Below are 20123 nucleotides of genomic sequence, written 5' to 3'. Positions count from 1 at the left end.
CTGTATCCAATAACCATAATATACACTATAATCAATGGCAATGACACATGACTATGTGCTAAGTAGCCATGTCTCATTCTAACGCCCCTTGTATTTCTGCTTAGTCATACCTATACTGTTTATGGATCTCACTCAGTACTTCCCGTAAGGTAAACCAAGATACTATACTGATAATTTTCCTACTATCGAAGAGGCTGAGAAAAGGTGAAACTGGTGGGGAGTAGAGGCAGGCTTATACAAGGAAGTGGGAACATCAGGCTGTAGAGAGTCCCTGAGTGGTGCTTGGTCTGTCTGCCTCCTCCAGCCTCCTCACTCTCATAGGAAGAGACATGCTATACTGAAGAAGCCTATAAATAGCTAGGACCCTGGACCAACACTAGCCCACTGTCTGTTTGTCCTGTGGACATCCGCTCCGGCTTGTAGTGTGTAGGCTACTTGTGATTGTGTGTGTGTGTGTGTGCATGTGGGGTGGGGGGTAGGTTTGAGCTTTGTGTGTGTGTGTGTGAGAGAGGAAGCCAGTGGAAAAGGAACTTCATACTCTTAGGTCCATTGTTACATTGTGAAGAGGAAGAGTTGTGATTACTCATTGGATTATTTTTGATTAAAAAAAAAACATGTTTAAACCTTTATGTATCCAGGAAAACCCTATTGAGGACAGATGAGAGAGACCTGAGTGGGAGTGCCGATCTGCTCAAGTCCAGTCTAATTACATGGAGCCCAGAAGATCTTGACTGGTAACCAGGAGTCTTCTTTCTGGTGAGTGTCTCCCTCTGGCATTATTTTGTAAAGCAGCTTTGCCAAGATAACCTCTCATGTACGGAAGGCAGAGCTAGCTTAGAGCTCAGGGAGGTTAGCTTCAAGACAATGTGCTTGGCACTGGATTGCAGTGACCATGATTGTTTTTTCAATGTAGTTTTGATTTGATATTTGCTTCATTGTAGCGATTGACGTTAGTTGAACAAGGTGTTAGTTGGACAAGTTTTGGTATGGGTTATTTGCCATCTTAGGTGGTTTCAAAATTGTATAGAGACTATTTAAATGATCTGTAGTTTATTAATGCATGCAGTCCAAAGATAGCTATTACTGTCATGTGTTAATAATCTAATAATAATCTAACATGGAATTAAATATGCATTCCACTCTCATAGATATTTTAACATCTTAAACTCAAAACATTAAGAGCATTGATATAGGCCTATCTGCCATTATTTTATGATCACTGATAATGACTCCAGTGCAGGATGTGATGATCATGTGCATGCGGGCTGTTTAGTCAGAAGGTTATAGTCTTCCTCTGTTAGGACATCTCGGCAATCAGCTGACCCTTCCTCCCAACACATACCGTACTTTTAAACAAGACGGCTTTTGTTCCCTCGGGAACATATGGTCTGCTTCAACTAAGGTTTCAATTCTGCATGTCCAAAGTTGTCTTTCAATGTTAGGTGTTTAAAATAACAAATGAACGTGTTCTTTAAAAAAAAAAAATGTATGACTTAACTACGTGCTCACATAGGCTATTTGTAATGATAATGTCATGAAGAGATAATTGGTCTAAATAAGGAAATCCATTTTAGGATACATTTCCATCAATGCATGCAATTGTCCTCAATCTGCGGAGCCAATAATAACACTGTTAGATTCATTTCTGTGGGGAAATTAGATCATTTAGTTGATTTCAGAAGCGGTCGTTGACAGACTTGTATAGTGCTGCATGGAGGACCCTCTCTCATTCAATAGTCGGGTTAGCTGACAACGTCACTTAAACGATGCGAATCATTCAGTGGGGCAGAAGGTTGTGTGTTGTTGTGATTCTAGATGGCCAGATAGCTAGCAACAATGACAAGAACCTGCCATGTGGAGAATCATAGGTGGCTCGTCTCAGCTAGTTTTATCTTATTCTTGATACAATGTCTTGTTTTAAGATGTTTTGGCTGATGTCACGTCTATGCTAATATGGCAAATAGCTAGCTAACCAACAACTGTAACGATGTATTTGAGGGACATCAAGAGCTCATTGTTTAAATGTGTTTATTTTTTATTTCACCTTTATTTAAACAGGTAAGCCAGTTGAGAACAAGTTCTCATTTACAACTACGACCTGGCCAAGATAAAGCAAAGCAGTGCGACTAAAAACAACAACAGAGTTACACATAAACAGATGTACAGTCAATACAGAAAAGAAAAGAAAATACATCTGTGGTTACATCACCCTGTGAACAGAATCTTGGGAGAGGTGAGTGCAGACAGGGTGCTGTAACCCCAAATAAAGCGGGGATAAAAGTTGACGAATCCCAGGAAATGTTGCAGCTGCACCCTGGACGTAGGCTGGGGCCAATCCACCACCACTTTGCATTTCCGGGATCCATCTGTACACTCCCTGCAGCGATGCTGTAACCCAGAAAGGGGATGGTGGAATTCGATGGAATTCACACTTCTCTGCTTTTACAAAAAGCTGGTTCTCCAGGAGGTGTTGGAGAACCTGCCAGACATGGAGCACGTATTCCTGGGCAGAGCGGGAGTTGATGAGGATGTCATCAAGGTAGACGAAGACGAACCGGTTCAACATGTCGCGGAGAACATCATTAACCAGAGCTTGGAACACAGTTGGTAAGGCCAAATGGCATGACCACTGGCCATGTTGAAGGCAGTCTTCCACTCGTCCCCTTCCCGAATCCGCACCAGCTGGTAGGCATTCCATAGGTCCAGCTTGGAGAACACGGTGGCCCCCTGGAGCGGCTCGAAGGTTGAGGAGATGAGGGGTAGCGGATCTTCACCGTGATGTCATTGAGACCCCAGTAGTCTATGCACGGGCGCAGGGTTTTGTCCTTCCTCTCCACAAAGAAGAACCCTGTGCCGGTGGGGAGGCAGAAGGACAGATGAACTCTACAGCTAGGGAGTCCTCAAATGTAGGTCTCCATAGCCTTGGCGTCCGTACCCAACAGAGAGTACAGTTGTCCCCGGGGCGGAGTGGTGCCTGGGAGAATGACAATCCTGCAGTCATATGGTCGGTGCGGCGAAAGTGAAGTGGCCTGGGCCTGACTGAACACCTCCCAGAGGTCACGGTAATGGCAGAGACGTCCGGGGCAACTTCCAAGCACCCAGGAAGACGTCCCGGGGCAGGCTGCACTGACTTCAGGCAATGGACATGGCAGAACAGGCTCCAGCCCATGATGGCACCAGCAGACAATGAGAGGATTGTGTCGCTGGAGCCGGGAGAATCCCAATACCACAGGAACTCGAGGAGACTTCATGAGTAGAAATTGGATCGTCTCGCTGTGGTTCCCTGAAACACGTAGGTTGATGGGGGTGGTATTGTGGGTCACCCGGCCTAAAGAGCACCCGTACAGCGCTCTAACGTCCATGGGAATGGAGAGGGGCTGAGTGGGGATGTCCAGCTTGGTAGCCAGGATAGCGTCCATAAAGCTCTCATCGGCCCCAGAGTCAATGAGTACCCAGAGAGTTTTTGACTGATTCCACCCCAGCAAAATAGCATGAAAAGGGATGCGAGCAAGGGGAGAGGAAAAGTTCTCTGTATGGCCCACCAGAGTACTCGCTCCTATCGGTGAGCCTGATCATTAAGTGGACAGGTCGAGACGAAATGACCAGTAGTCCTGCAATACAGGCAACTATTAGTGTGAAACCTGTATAGCCATTCACCTGGAGACAGCCTGGAAAAAGGTGAATTGGCAGTCTCCGGAGACTCTCGAGGGAACTCGGGTAGCCTTGGGTTCTCTTGGCAATGGAGCCGTCAGGGACTTCCGGGATGCCTCGGAGGAGAGGTGGAACCCTTGGACGGATGAGTGAAATCGAATCTCCTCTCCTTCCTTCATTCCCGTAGTCGCCCATTGATCCGAACGGTCAAGGTGATGAGCAAGTCGAGTTACATTGTTAGTTTCAGGGCTGCAAGCTCATCCTTTACTTCCTCCAATACTCCGTGCAGGAACATGTCGAACAGCACTTCCGGGTTCCAGGCACTCTCAGCTGCTAATGCGTGGAAATCCACTGCATAGTCTGCCACACTGCGGTAGTCTTGCAGAAGCTGGCCCTCCCGGACATCAGCGCCCGACAGGTGCCAGACTCTCCATCGAAGCTTTCTGAGGGAGGTAAGCTGGGTTCCCTGGAAACCGGGGTGACTGGGGAGGCAGCGCTGCTAACAACCCGGTTACTGAGGGGCTGGGAGGTTACCCTCATGGTAGGCTGCCTAACAGACAACCCACAGAATTGCTGCAGCAATGTGTTCAACACTTGGTCATGGCGTTCGGCCAAACCGTCCATAAGAACACAAAGAAACTCCTCGTACCTTCCGATGGTGGCTCCTTGGGAGGAGATGGCGTTGCGGAGCTGGTCCGAGTCTGCTGGGTCAGTCATGGCCAGTTCGTACTATCATGTTTCAGGGAAGTCCCAGATGCAGACAGTATTAAGGTAACAAAAGTTTATTACTAGTACAGGGACAGGCAAAAGGACAGGCAGAGGTCAGTAAACCAGATAGGTTGCAAAACGTCCAGAACGGCAGTCAGGCTCAGGTCCAGGGCAGGCTGGGGAAGATTGGCGACACCTGAAGGGGGATGGAGACAAGCACAAAGACAGGTGAAACAGATCAGATCAGAGACTAAATATAGTTGACATGTTCTCAAAAGTCTAAGCCAACCCTGTCTGTTTTGCTGCATAGCTGCTTACACGTGGGTTTCGTTGCTAAGCAATCAACCCGTCTATTGTCCAGCAACTCTATTGCGTCATAGCTCAACTTTGTGTAGTCAGCGGGTTATTCATTAGTGCATACGTAGCAAAACATTTACAAAGGAAAAGGTTTCACAATAAAAACAACCGTTTCTAATTGGACACATTTAGGTAGTCTCTCCCAGTTTCGACCCATTTCCTTCCGTTTAGTTCCTACTGAATACACCTCAGCCGAATAGAGCAGTGGTTCCCAAACTTTTTGTAGTCTCATACCCCTCTAGCACCAGGGTCAGCGCACTCTCAAATGTTGTTTTTTTGCCATCATTGTAAGCCTGCCACTCACACACTATACGATACATTTATTAAACATAAGAATGAGTTTTTGTCACAACCCGGCTCATGGAAAGTGATAAAGAGCTCTTATAGGACCAGGGCACAAATACTAATATAATAATAATACATTTTGCTCTTTATTTAGCCATCTTAAATATAAAACCTTATTTGTTCATCAAAAAGTGTGAATAAATTACCACAGGTTAAGGAGAAGGGTGTGCTTGAAAGGAAGCACATAACTCTGCAATGTTGGGTTGTATTGGAGAGAGTCTGTCTTAAATCATTTTCCACACACAGTCTGTGCCTGTATCTAGTTTTCATGCTAGTGAGGGCTGAGAATCCACTCTCACATAGGTATGTGGTTGCAAATGGCATCAGTGTCTTAACAGCGCGATTTGCCAAGGCAAGAAACTCTGAGCACAACACTTTCCAGAAATCTGGCAGTGGCTTCTGATTAAGTTACATTTTCACAGAACTGCTTGTTGCAATTTTCAATGAGGCTCTCTGGTTTAGATATTGGTAAGTGGAGGCAGGGCATGAAAGGGATAACGAATCAAGTTGTTTTTGTTGTCTGTTTCGGGAAAGTACCTGCGTAATTGCGCACGCAGCTTGCTCAGGTGCTTCGCTATATCACATTTGACATTGTCCATAAGCTTGAGTTCATTTGCACACACAAAATCATACAATGACGGAAAGGCCTATGTGTTGTCCTTGTTAATGCAGACAGAAAAGAGCTCCAACTTTTCTGAAGAAAAATGTGTCAATACTTTGATAACCAGCGCACTTCTGTATGTTGTAAAAGCGTTACATGGTCGCTGCCCATATCATTGCATAATGCAGAAAATACACGAGAGTACACCACGAGATATACCACTCCACTATGTCTTCCTGTCAATCCTCTCATGTTATTCTGGTTTCCAGAAGAGGATGTATTCCTTAATTGACCCCCCCATAAACGTAACGGACATATACCAGGAGCTGTGCCAGGCCTGCCACGTCTGTTGACTCATCCAACTGTATAGAATTCACTGGCTTGTATGCAAAGTAGTAATTGTTTAAAACAATCTCCTGCCACTGATGCATTGTGTAACAGTGTTGTTTGATGAAGGCATTGTCTGTATAGTTTTTTTGGGGCCTTTTCTCCCCAGCATTGTCCCAGCCATATCAACAGCAGCAGGAACAATTAAGTCCTTCACAATCGTATGGGGCTTGCCTGTCCTAGCCACTCGGTAGCTCACCATATAAGACACTTCTAGCCCCCTTTTATTAATGGTATATTTTCCTTTGTACACGTCTTGTACCCGAAAATCATCTTTATTCTCTCTCTAAAAACTCCCGTGGCTTATTTTTCAAGTGATCATGTTTCGTTTCTAAATATCTGCTCAAGAGTGAAGGTTTCCCGTGAGAGAGTAACGGTTAATGTGATTGGATGTTAATTATCTGACGAGGCTACCGGCATTTGGGCTCCCAAGTGACGCAGCCGTCTAGGCACTGCATCTCTGTGCATGAGGCGTCACTGCAGTCCCTGGTTCGAATCCAGGCTGCATCACGGCTGGCTTTGATTGGGAGTCCCATAGGGCGGCGCACAAGTTGGCCGGGGGTAGGCCGTCATTGTAAATAATAATTTGTTCTGAACTGACTTGCCTAGTTATGTTGTTATTTTGCTGAACACTAGAGGGTTTCATTTTATTTTTTGGCAGTGAAACGCACACCTCAGTTTGGGAATACCTGGAATAGAGGATATGATGATGGCTGTTTTTGCTGCAGTGTGGTTGTAAGGGCGTTCGTCTGTAGGAGGAGGAGAAGCGGACCAAAGCGCAGCGTGGTGGTTATTCATATTTTAATAAATCACTACACATGAACAAACTAACGAAAACAAGAAATGTGAGAACGCAAAACAGTCCTATCCTGTGACGACAAACACAGTGACAGGAACAATCACCCACAAACACACAGTGAAACCCAGGCTACCTAAGTATGGTTCTCAATCAGAGACAACTAATGACACCTGCCTCTGATTGAGAACCATACTAGGCCGAAAACATAGAAATGCCCCAAAACACAGAAAAACAAACATAGACTGCCCACCCAACTCACGCCCTGACCATACTAAATAAATACAAAACAACAGAAATAGAGGTCAGAACGTGACAGTACCCCCCCCCAAAGGTGCGGACTCCGGCCGCAAAACCTTGACCTATAGGGGAGGGTCTGGGTGGGCGTCTGTCCGCGGTGGCGGCTCTGGCGCGGGACGCGGACCCCACTTCACCATTGTCTTAGTCCGCCTTATTGTCCGCCTCCCTGGCTTACTCACCATGACCACCCCTCTCAATGACCCCACTGGACAGAGGGGCTGCTCGGGACAGAGGGGCAGCTCGGGACAGAGGTGAAGCAGCTGCTCGGGACAGAGGGACAGCTGCTCGGGACAGAGGGGCGATAGCAGCTCGGGACAGAGGGGCGATAGCAGCTCGGGACAGAGGGGCGGCAGCTGCTCGGGACAGAGGGGCAGCTGCTCGGGACAGAGGGACAGCTGCTCGGGACAGAGGGACAGCTGCTCGGGACAGAGGGACAGCTGCTCGGGACAGAGGGGCAGCTGCTCGGGACAGAGGGGCAGCTGCTCGGGACAGAGGGACAGCTGCTCGGGACAGAGGGGCGGCAGCAGCTCGGGACAGAGGGGCGACAGCTGCTCTGGACAGAGGGGCAGCTGCTCGGGCGGCCCCTGGCTGACTGACGGCACTGGCGGCCCCTGGCTTACTGGCGGCACTGGCGGCCCCTGGCCCACTGGCGGCCCCTGGCTGACTGGCGGCCCCTGGCTGACTGGCGGCACTGGCGGCCCCTGGCTGACTGGCGGCACTGGCGGCCCCTGGCTGACTGGCGGCACTGGCGGCCCCTGGCTGACTGGCGGCACTGGCGGCCCCTGGCTGACTGGCGGCACTGGCGGCCCCTGGCTGACTGGCGGCACTGGCGGCCCCTGGCTGACTGGCGGCACTGGCGGCCCCTGGCTGACGGGCGGCACTGGCGGCCCCTGGCTGACGGGCGGCACTGGCGGCTCCTGGCAGACGGGCGGCACTGGCGGCGCTGGGCAGACGGGCGGCACTGGCGGCGCTGGGCAGACGGGCGGCGTTGGCGGCGCTGGGCAGACGGGAAGCTCCGGCAATGCTGGAGAAGAGGAAGGCCCTGGTAGCGCCGGAGAGGCGGGAGACTCCGGCAGCAGCGCCGGACAGGCGGGAGGCTCCGGCAGCGGCGCCGGACAGGCGGGAGGCTCCGGCAGAGGCGCCGGACAGGCGGGAGGCTCCGGCAGAGGCGCCGGACAGGCGGGAGGCTCCGGCAGCGGCGCCGGACAGGCGGGAGGCTCCGGCAGAGGCGCCGGACAGGCGGGAAGCTCCGGCAATGCTGGAGAAGAGGAAGGCCCTGGTAGCGCCGGAGAGGCGGGAGACTCCGGCAGCGGCGCCGGACAGGCGGGAGGCTCCGGCAGCGGCGCCGGACAGGCGGGAGGCTCCGGCAGAGGCGCCGGACAGGCGGGAGGCTCCGGCAGAGGCGCCGGACAGGCGGGAGGCTCCGGCAGCGGCGCCGGACAGGCGGGAGGCTCCGGCAGAGGCGCCGGACAGGCGGGAGGCTCCGGCAGAGGCGCCGGACAGGCGGGAGGCTCCAGCAGAGGCGCCGGACAGGCGGGAGACTCCGGCAGGGGCGCCGGACAGGCGAGAGACTCCGGCAGCGCTGGACAGGAGGAAGCCCCTGTAAGGATGGGCCGGAGAGACAGCCTGGTACGGGGGGCTGCCACCGGAGGGCTGGTGCGTGGAGGTGGTGACGGATAGACCGGACCGTGAAGGCGTACTGGAGATCTTGAGAGCAGGGCTGGCACCAACCGCCCTGGCTGGATCTTCACCCTAGCCCGGCAGATGTGGGGAGCTGGGATGTAGCGCACCGGGCTAAGCACGCGTACTGGGGACACCGTGCGCACAACTGCATAACACGGTGCCTGACCAGCACCACGCCCGCCACAGTTAGCACTGCTAGGAGCACTGTAGTGCTGAGATGGCACAGGACGTGCAAGGCTAGGGAGATGCACAGGAGGCCTGGTGCGTGAGGCTGGCACAGTCTTCACCAGACCCCTCGCACGCACCTCAGGATGAGTATGGAGAGCTGACCCCGGTGCCATTAAATCCCTGACACGCTCCGTCGGGCGAATGTCGTGCCTCATGCACCAAACCAGCAAGTCCCTCATATCACTCTCCTCCAATTTCCCCATTAACTCCTTCACAGTCTCTGCTTCGCTCACCTCCAACACCAGCTCTGGTTCTGAGCTCCTCCTTGGCTCCTCACGATAAACGGGGGGAGTTGGCTCAGGTCTGACTCCTGACTCTGCCACACTCCCCCTGTGCCCCCCCCCAAGAAATTTTTGGGGGTGACTCTCGGGCTTCCATCCGCTCTGCCGTGCTAGTTCCTCATAATGCCGCCTCTCTGCTTTTGCTCCCTCCAGCTCGGCCTTGGGGCGGCAATATTCTCCTGGCTCTGCCCAGGGTCCTTTCCCGTCTAGAATCTCCTCCCAAGTCCATCTCTCCAAGTAGTGCAGCCTCTCCCACTGCTGATTTTGCTGCTGCTGCTGTTGCTCCTCCTGCTGCTGCTTTTGCTGCTGCTGCTGTTGCTCCTGCTGCACCAGTCGCTTCTCCTGCTGCTGCTGTTGCTGACTCCATCAATTTGATAGGTGCGGGGTTCTGTAAGGGCGTTAGTCTGTAGGAGGAGGAGAAGCGGACCAAAGCGCAGCGTGGTGGTTATTCATATTTTAATAAATCACTACACATGAACAAACTAACGAAAACAAGAAATGTGAGAACGCAAAACAGTCCTATCCTGTGACGACAAACACAGTGACAGGAACAATCACCCACAAACACACAGTGAAACCCAGGCTACCTAAGTATGGTTCTCAATCAGAGACAACTAATGACACCTGCCTCTGATTGAGAACCATACTAGGCCGAAAACATAGAAATGCCCCAAAACACAGAAAAACAAACATAGACTGCCCACCCAACTCACGCCCTGACCATACTAAATAAATACAAAACAACAGAAATAGAGGTCAGAACGTGACAGTGGTGTGGCGGGTGTGGAGAGAAGCAGTTTCACTCTCAGACCAGCAGAGGGCCCCTTCTGCTCTGTGAGAGGACAAAAGCTGCCTTTTGAACATCACCGCCTCTTGAGACACACCCTCTTTCTCTCTCTCGAAGGTTAAAAGGACTAGAAATCCATTGGTTAAGGGGGGCCTTTGTCAATCCAGATAAGATGACAGGACTCTTACTTTGATATAGACACAAGGCATACAAGGCATACAGCATGACATAATAGGAGTTAGCGTCAAAGTATGACACAGTCTTTTACTTTTAACCTTGCTGTGGAAGACAGTAATGACACTACTTCCAGTATATTGAGACCATTGTCTTTCATTTCTTACAAGGTGACTGTTTGAGTTAGTTGTTTTGAATACTAAAGGTCGTTTTACGGCTAGTGTCAGCAGGTGAAGGTGTGACAGTGATAGAACACCTTTCTGTGTCTCAGCTCAGTAGGTGCTTTTGATGAGTGTCATTTATTCTGAGTTTGGTAGCCTACCAAGTCTGTTTCCTTCCTGTGCTGTGCCTGTAAACCCAAGTCGATTTGATCAAGGCAACTCGTTAGCCGTACAAGATTGGAGGTGTGAATGTGCCTGCCTGTGTGTGTGTGTGTGTGTGTGTGTGTGTGTTAGTGTGCGTTGGGGTGTGCGTGTGTGCGTGGATGCTTGTTCATATACATGGGTGAAATACAGTAGGTTGGCTATCATGTAAAAGCAAGAAGAGTCGTGGCTATACTTTCTCACTTGTCCTCCATTTTGATGTTGAAGCATTGTCTCCCAGCGTGAGTACTCCCCCTTATAGCTTTGACTCTAATCACTGCTCTTGTCCTGACTCACTTCTCCTCCAAAGCAGAAGAGGAAGAGGAGCCCAGTAATTACCGCAGCATCTCTAACGCTGTCATTTATCCTCCTTCGAAGTTAGTCAACCCACAAAGCAGTCGATTTTTATGTAGACAATGCTTGTTCTCTCTGATAAAGATTTGGCCTTTAGCCATTTAACTATCTGGCCCACTTTCTGATCACCTTCGCCACAATACTGTATGTCTGTTCTGTGATTGCTCACAATGCCACCTATGATACTGAGTTAAGTATATGCTAACCATAACATCCTACTTTTTGTGTGTGACAAAACCTGTTCTGTAATGTGTTTTTTTTCCCACCCATGATTCAGCATTTTTCCATGATTCCGTGATCCACTCTTAAACATTCCCCTCTAAGACACCATGTGGCATGTAGATCCCCCCTCCCTCCAGTGCTGAATATGACATGGTGTGGTACAGTACGCCTTTGTTGGCACTATATCACTGCCTCTGAAAATGACTCCTTGCGCTGACGCCTCATAGTCACCCCATTTGGCCCAAATTCAAAGTGAGGGCCGTGATGATGAGTGTGTGCCTGGCGGGCAGCAAAATACAAACATACAGCGACAATGAGAATCAGCCCTGCCTCCGTTCTCTCCGCTCTGCCGGCTCTTTCAGTGACTCCGGACTCACAGAGGAGTAAGTGCCTCTGTGGCTGACAGGGCTTTCAGTCACAGGTGAAAATGGACACAGACCACATCTAAGAGCATCTTTCCCTAGCAGGTAAAACTTTGCATTCCTTTGCTGTAGGCTAATGTACTGTGTATTAGAGAGTAGATTGTTAAAAGCTGGACCGGGGCCAGCGGGTCCATTTGCAGAGAGTAGGGAAGCTTTGCTGCAGAGTGTACTGTAGGTACAAACTGCAGCAGGGAAATTGTCGGGACGGAGCATTGTTTACGCAGGCAGAAGACGGACATCCTCGTAGATCCAGACATTGGACAGAGAGCAAAACGAATACGTTCCTGACTGCTGTACCACTGGGTGGAGGTGACTGCAGTGTTTTCAGATGACCCGTATTGGAGTAACGGGGTCGTTAGTGAGGACACACTGGATTGAAGTGCAGTGTTAGATCATTAGAGGCTGGTGCGTCCATTAGCTGTTGGGATGATGAAGAGAGAGGCATTGGTGAGGCACACCTGAAGAGTGTCTCTCACGTCAGTGTGTTGTCAGCTGTCTGCACCTCTAAGGGTCACAGCTACCCTGCACCTGACTGACAGATTAGTTCAGAACCAATATTTCAGGTGCTAAAGTGGAGGTAAGTTTAAGGTGTTGTTTTGTCTGATATTTCTGATATTACTGCATAAGGTCTTCTCTGAGTTTGTGAGGCTTTGAAAAGCAGCGGATGTTGCTATTATGTAGAGCTTAGCAAAATACCACTGCCTTGGAGGCATGGACATGACACAACATCCTAAACCTAGACCTAAAGTATGTGTCAATATAGGCTTGAGCGATATTACCATAGCATATTCAATCAACGATAATTGACAGCCATCTTCGATGGGGACGACATCGTGATGTGACAGATGATGGTTTAGCCTATTTGAACTTGACTGGCACCCTGCAGTAAAGAAAGGAGTCTCTCTCTCTCTCTCGGACTTCAGGCTAAACCTATCATTTAAAAAATAAAAAAACAGACACTCCTTAACTATCTTGTGTTTAGTTGTTTTTAAAAAGACAGCCTATATTCCCTTCTCTCTCCATTTGATATGCTATGTGAATGTGAAGGCTATGGCTCATCGTTTTATGCATGGCTTTCTCCCGATCAAAAACCATGAATGTAACGGAGTTCCATCTCAAAAAGTTATTTGAATAACCTAAAAATGTACGGTAGCCAGGGGATTAATAACGAGAGAGAACAAACAATATCAGTAGCCTATAGAAAAATAGAAGTTGAATACATTTTAAGCTTATTAAGAAAGAAATTATCCATGCGGGTAATGGTTAATAAGCTATCCTCATTCCTCAAGGCTGGCCTAAAATAACAGCTTAAAAAAACGAGTTCAAGCTATGAACAATAGCTTTGAAGGCTGAAACGTCAATCTTTTAAACTTGCATAATAAAAACAGTCGTTTTTAATGGTGAGCGAGCGTTGCGCCTTTTCTTTTCCAATGATGCTTACAGATTTTTAGGTTGCACCTTGACTCACGTTGGTTCAGCGCCCTATACTTCTTTCCAGTAGCTTATTTCTCAAATATTCTAGCCTAGAAAGGTGTTGTCCTGAAGTTGTGGCTTTCAAAAATAACAAGAATGAAAGGTTATAATCCATGTCTAGGCAAAGACTACTCTCAAGCACAGCTTTATTATAGATAGAACAATAACATTATTATTTTTCTATTATTTTAGGAGGCAATTATTATCCAGGGAAGACGGTAGACTGCTTTTATCCAGCCCATGATATCACTATGGTTCCTCATCAGTCACTGCTCCATCGCAGGCAGGCAGGCAGGCAGGCAGGCAGGCAGGCAGGCAGGCAGGCAGGCAGGCAGGCAGGCAGGCAGGCAGGCAGGCAGGCAGGCAGGCAGGCAGACAGACAGACAGACAGACAGACAGACTGTCTGACAAAAATTGAAAAATGTGGGTTGGCCAATAGGGGGCGATATCATCATACCAGTGTGCCCAGTGAGTCAGCTCTATTTGGCCTGACTAGGAAAATGTATAACTTTCAATTTTAGTATCAACTTTAAAATGCTTCCCTCCCTGTGAGACCTGTTATGAATACAGCATGATGAATTAGGCCATGAAGAAAAAAAGAGGGAGGATGCAAACTGCTGATAGTAAGCAGAATAGAGCTATGATTCCACATGTATTTTAGAACTCAGGAGAACACATATTATTTCAATTTGGACATGAAGAATGGGGAGGAGGATTAAGCCAAATCTACTCCATTACAGAAATGATGCTCTGTTCTCTTTCAGCCCTGGATTCACTTTAGGGTTCTGTTGTAAGTCATTATGTGTATGAAATCTTTCTTGGACTACAGACTTGAGGACTAATCTAAAATACACACACACACACACACGCACACACACACACACGCACGCACGCATGCATGCATGCACGCACGCAGACAGCATCTTTCGCACTCTCATACAGACCTCAGACAATGCCTGGGGTCACCAGTGGGTTGTCATATGGCCATCATGAGTTCAGCTGTAGACAGACAAAGAGCTGAGGACATGGCCGAGCAGAACTAATTCCCCTGGAGAAAGTCTGATTCCATTTTAGGTGCCTGTTGTTGCGCTGGCTACAGGGAGTCTTAAGGGTAGCCTTGGAATATACACATGTGTTGTTGTTTGGTTAATATCTTGTTATTAGACAAGCAACATTGGCCACAGATTTTCATGCTAAAATAAAACAATATGCACATTTTCCCAGTAGATGTGTGTTTCCATAAATGTACTTAAAGGCTCTGCGTGATGACTTAGTGCACATTAAAATAACTTTTGCAGTTAAAAACATGGACCCCATAAAAACGCAACAAGTTAAATGGGTTTTCATCATGTTTTCAAATCTGTTGATTGTTTTGTCACAACAAATGTTGCATTATCTAACGAATGAGCACACTATGGTTTTGGCACGAGTGCTTTAGACAACAGCTCGCAGATAAAGTGTAAGTAGGCCACCTACATGATGAGATTGTTATAGATAAGAGAGAGATTATTTATATTTGTCAAACTGCGGCAAAGCATCGATCATCATGTCAGCATCGATCATCATGTCGATCATCAAGACCCTTGATATTTAATTGAAAGGAGCATCAATCTCATCACCATGCATTTTCACCACCCTGTGAAATTCTTCATAACTTATTTCATATGTAGCCTAATAAACTGCATGCTTTCCAGAGTCGTAGTGTTGACTAGAACATATCATCGCGTGACTCTAATACATTTTACTTACACAAAGAGATACCACCTTGTCTAGCGTATTTTGTCGACATTTGGAAAGTTTACAGACAAATTTGCTGTTTCCATCAGGCCTGTACTTTACTCGCATAAAAAGGTTGGATGGAAACCTGGTTACTGACAACATCCAACAAATTCAAGATGTGAGGGTAGGGGTGGAGTCAATATGTGAGGGTAGGGGTGGAGTCAATATGTGAGGTTAGGGGTGGAGTCAGTATGTGAGGGTAGGGGTGGAGTCAATATGTGAGGGTAGGGGTGGAGTCAATATGTGAGGGTAGGGGTGGAGTAAAGGTGTGAGGTTAGGGGTGGAGTCAAAATGTGAGGGTAGGGGTGGAGTCAATATGTGAGGGTAGGGGTGGAGTCAAGATGTGAATGGTAGGGGCTGGAGTCAAGACGTGAGGTTAGGGGTGGAGTCAAGACGTGAGGTTAGGGGTGGAGTCAAGATGTAAGAGTAAGGGTGGAGTCAAGATGTGAGGTTAGGGCTGGAGTCAAGATGTGAGGTTAGGGCTGGAGTAAAGATGTGAGGATAGGGGTGGAGTCAAGATGTGAGGGTAGGGGTGGAGTCAAGACGTGAGGTTTAGGGGTGGAGTCAAGACGTGAGGTTAGGGGTGGAGTCAAGATGTGAGGGTAGGGGTGGAGTCAAGATGTGAATGGTAGGGGCTGGAGTCAAGATGTGAGGTTAGGGGTGGAGTCAATATGTGAGGGTAGGGGTGGAGTCAATATGTGAGGGTAGGGGTGGAGTAAAGGTGTGAGGTTAGGGGTGGAGTCAAAATGTGAGGGTAGGGGTGGAGTCAATATGTGAGGTTAGGGGTGGAGTCAGTATGTGAGGGTAGGGGTGGAGTCAATATGTGAGGGTAGGGGTGGAGTCAATATGTGAGGGTAGGGGTGGAGTAAAGGTGTGAGGTTAGGGGTGGAGTCAAAATGTGAGGGTAGGGGTGGAGTCAATATGTGAGGGTAGGGGTGGAGTCAATATGTGAGGGTAGGGGTGGAGTCAATATGTGAGGGTAGGGGTGGAGTAAAGATGTGAGGTTAGGGGTGGAGTCAAGATGTAAGAGTAAGGGTGGAGTCAAGATGTGAGGTTAGGGGTGGAGTCAAGATGTGAGGTTAGGGCTGGAGTAAAGATGTGAGGTTAGGGGTGGAGTCAAGATGTGAGGGTAGGGGTGGAGTCAAGACGTGAGGTTTAGGGGTGGAGTCAAGACGTGAGGTTTAGGGGTGGAGTCAAGATGTGAGGGTAGGAGTGGAGTCAAGATGTGAATGGTAGGGGCTGGAGTCAAGACGTGAGGTTAGGGGTGGAGTCAAGACGTGAGGTTAGGGGTGGAGTCAAGATGTGAATGGTAGGGGCTGGAGTCAAGATGTGAGGTTAGGGGTGGAGTCAAGACGTGAGGTTAGGGGTGGAGTCAAGACGTGAGAGTAGGGGTGTAATCTAATCCATACAGTAACATCAGTCATGTTTATGTATAGGATGTATCATTATGTCATGCTTGACTTTTTGTTTTCATTTTCAGAGATTGAATCACTGGTTGTGGCTGTCATTGGGCAACCCCATTGAGGGGCTGAGGGAGGGGTTGAAATATAGATTTGACATTTTCTAAACCCTAATATTCAGTGGGCGCCAGAACTGGGCCGTTACAAAAACAAATGTGCTCACTCTCTGGCTGTTAATAATCTTGCATCGAGTGGGAAGTCTGATCTGCTGTAAAACTCTGTCATTCTTTTTAGTCAGGCGAATGCCTCTCTCCAAATGGAAACCAAGCGTATAGTAATCTCGGCTACGCTAAGCCAAATGTAATCATGTAACAAATTTAAATGGATCAGTTCGACACAGCAGGAAGAGGAAGGGAGATTAATTATGTGCAGGATTTGTCAGATCCATATCAAATGGACTGAGAATGTACTTAATACACAGAAGAAAAATATAAACGCAACATGTAAAGTGTTGACCCAATGTTTCATGAGCTGAAATAAAAGATCCCAGACATTTTCCATATGCACAGATACAATTTTTTTTTACATCCCTGTTAGTGAGCATTTATCGTTTGCCAAGATACGCCATCCACCTGACATATATCTGATATATCAAGAAGCTTATTAAACAGCATGATCATTACATAGGTGCGCCTTGTGCTGGGGACAATAAAAGGCAACTCTAAATTATGCAGTTTTGACACACAACACAATGCCACAGATGTCTCAAGTTTTGAGGTTGCGTACAATTGGCATGCTGACTGCAGGAATGTCCACCAGAGCTGTTGCCAGAGAACTGAATGTTAATTTCTCTACCATAAGCCACCTCCAACATCATTTTTGAGAATTTGGCAGTACATCCAACCGGACTCACAGCCGCAGACCACGTGTATGGTGTTGTTTGGGCAAGCAGTTTGCTGATGTCAAAGTTGTGAACAGAGTGCCCCATGGTGGCAGTGGGGTTGTGGTATGGGCAGGCATAAGCATCGAACAACAAAGACATTTGCATTTTATCGATGGCAATTTGAATGCACAGAGATACACTGGCAAGATCCTGAGGCCCATTATTGTGCCTTTCGTCCGCCGCTATCACCTCATGTTTTAGCATGATAATGCACAGCCACATGTTACAAGGATCTTTACACAATTCATGGAAGCTGAAAATGTCCCAGTTCTTCCATGGCCTGCATACTCACAGACGTCACCCATTGAGCATGTTTGGGATGCTCTGGGTTGATGTGTACGACAGCGCATTCCAATATCCAGCAACTTCACACAGCCATTGGAGAGGAGTGGGACAACATTCCACAATCAACAGCTTGATTAATTATATGTGAAAGATATGTGTGGCACTACATGAGGCAAATGGTGGTCACACCAGATACTGACTGGTTTTCTGAGCCACGCCCCTACCTTTTTTTTAAGGTATCTATGACCAACAGATGCATATCTTTATCCCAGTCAAGTGAAATCCATAGATTAGGTACTAATGAATTTATTTAATTTGACTGATTTCCTTATATGAACTGTTACGTAGTAAAATCTTTGAAATTGTTGCATGTTGCATTTATATTTTTTGTTCAGCATAAGTAGTCATATGGTGTGTGTATGTGTGCGTGTCTGTGGATGTTGTGAGCATTTGTCATGATTCAGACTCACCTTTTCCTTACACACACATAATTCAATACCATGTGATGTGAAGCGTCTGGCCCTGGAATGCTGCAAGGGAATACCACTAATGGCTGTTGATGTCATCCCCAGTGGAACAGACCACACCCATGCACACAGTCTGTTCAGCTAACCTTGTGGGGACACACAATTCAGTCCCATTCAAAATCTTATTTTCCCCAACCCTAAACCTAACCTGTACCATAACCCTAACCTTAACCCTAGCTCCTAACGCTAACCCTAAAACTAACCCTAGTTCCTAAACCTAATTCCAACCCTAAAACTAATTCTAACATGAACCCTAAACCTCATACAAATAGCATTTGACCTTGTGGGGTCTAACAAAATGTCCCCAATTGGTTAAATTTTTGGATTGTTTACTATTATAGTTAAACACGTCCACACACACACACACACACACGCACAGACATCTCACTGCACTTCTTCTGAACTTCTGAAGTAATCTCAATGTCAACTGTGATTATGGGAGGACTGGACTGAAATAGCAACCTGTGGTAACACAACATCTAGTGTATTGCAGAGGCAAGCTATGCTGCTTCAAGCGTAAACTGAATCCACAAAACATTAGGAACACCTTCCTAATATTGAGTTGCACCCCTTTTTGCCCCCAGAACAGCCTCAATTCGTTGAATGCATTCCACAGCTATGCTGCCCCTGTTGACTTCAATGCTTCTCACAGTCACTTAAATCTTTTATCTTGCCTTATTCACCCTCTGAATGGAACACATACACAATCCATGTCTCAATTGTCTCGAGGCTTAAAAATCATTATTTAACTTTTCTCCTCCCCTTCATCTACACTGATTGAAGTGGATTTAACAAGTGACATCAAAAAGGGATCATAGCTTTCACCTGGTCAGTCTATGGCATGGAAAGAGCCTGTGTTCCTCATGTTTTGTACTCTCAGTGTATACTTTCTAAGATGTTCCCTCAAGGGCAAACTAAACTGTATGCTTCATCTACGTATGTCTGAAAATGTAGTTTCTGAATGTTTGAGGCAAACAAGGTGCTACTAAGTGTATAATTTGTATAACGGACAAAGGTCTCCATTAGCCTCTCTGACTGCCACGTCTCAGTGATGCTCACCGCCACACCCTGTGTGTCCGGGCCAATGTGCACTCTGGTTTGGGCCGTCTGGTCCAGAGACACGCTCCAGTGGTAGTCTTTCCACCCTGACAAACCCAGAGTCTGGACACGTGTTTGCCTTGGAACCTTCAATCTGTTTGGCATGTGGTGTTTTTCATGGAACTCTCATAGGAAGTGTCCCAAATGGCACCCTATGTAGTGCATCACCGTTGACCAGGGCTCTGGTCAAAAGTAGTGCTCTATATAGGGAATAGGGGTCACTTGAAACACATCCATCGACTTCTCATTGACCAGCTAGAATAGCTCGGGTTACAAATCAGAGAATTTGTGGTGGTGAGGTGAAGTGAAGGATGTTTATGTATAACCTAGTCTTAGACATTACCCCTCAATATAATAACATGGTAGTATATGGAAATATCTGTGGCAGAAGTGATAGCAGCTTGGGAACGGGTGTGTGGATTCCTCCAAGAATGGTGTGTTCTATCACATCCAATCCATCTTCTTATGTACTTCAGAGGAGACGGCTTAGTTCTCAAGGCACACCTCCGGATGGGGCATGTTATATGTCCATAACGCAGTCTGACAGTTGACCAAGACGGTAGAGATCTTGCCAGCATGGCGATGAAGAGGAAGACATGACAGTAGGATTACTGAATGCATAAACTCCTTATGAACTGTAGCATTGCTCAAAGGGAAACTCTGAGGCAATAATTCAGGACAACCAGGGAGAGTCTCATCTACCTCTACCTGCACAGAGAGGATCACATGTTTACATTTGATATGCGTGAACTGAATCTCACTGCCACTGCACCTTATAAGGTAAACTAGACGCAGAAGGGCAGGTATTCAATCTCCAGTTCTCATTAAAACACTGTTGTACTATTCTGTATTCTACTGACCTACTTGTCAGCCCACATACAGATCTGTAGGCTAAGCAACACAGAACGATGGTCCCACGCCTACACTCTCTGCAGCATCCATGCTCACTGCACTCACTGC

General features: G+C 47.6%; 1 protein-coding gene across 17 annotated transcripts in view; it reads left to right on the top strand.

Moving 5' to 3' along the window:
* The first annotated feature begins 378 nt into the window (after positions 1 to 378).
* Positions 379 to 20123, top strand: part of LOC110527741 (neuron navigator 1) — a 138195-nt gene continuing 118450 nt past the window's right edge. For all 17 annotated transcript variants that reach the window (XM_090240756.1, XM_036983233.2, XM_090240755.1 and 14 more), the window contains exon 1: positions 379 to 756. The gene's annotated coding sequence lies outside the window, so the exon portion shown is untranslated. The remainder of the gene's footprint in view (positions 757 to 20123) is intronic.

This window comes from Oncorhynchus mykiss, chromosome 7 (assembly GCF_057628025.1).
Source record: "Oncorhynchus mykiss isolate SJ-2025 chromosome 7, ASM5762802v1, whole genome shotgun sequence".
Taxonomy (NCBI): Eukaryota; Metazoa; Chordata; class Actinopteri; order Salmoniformes; family Salmonidae; genus Oncorhynchus; species Oncorhynchus mykiss.
This window is presented reverse-complemented; position numbering and strand designations above follow the sequence as displayed.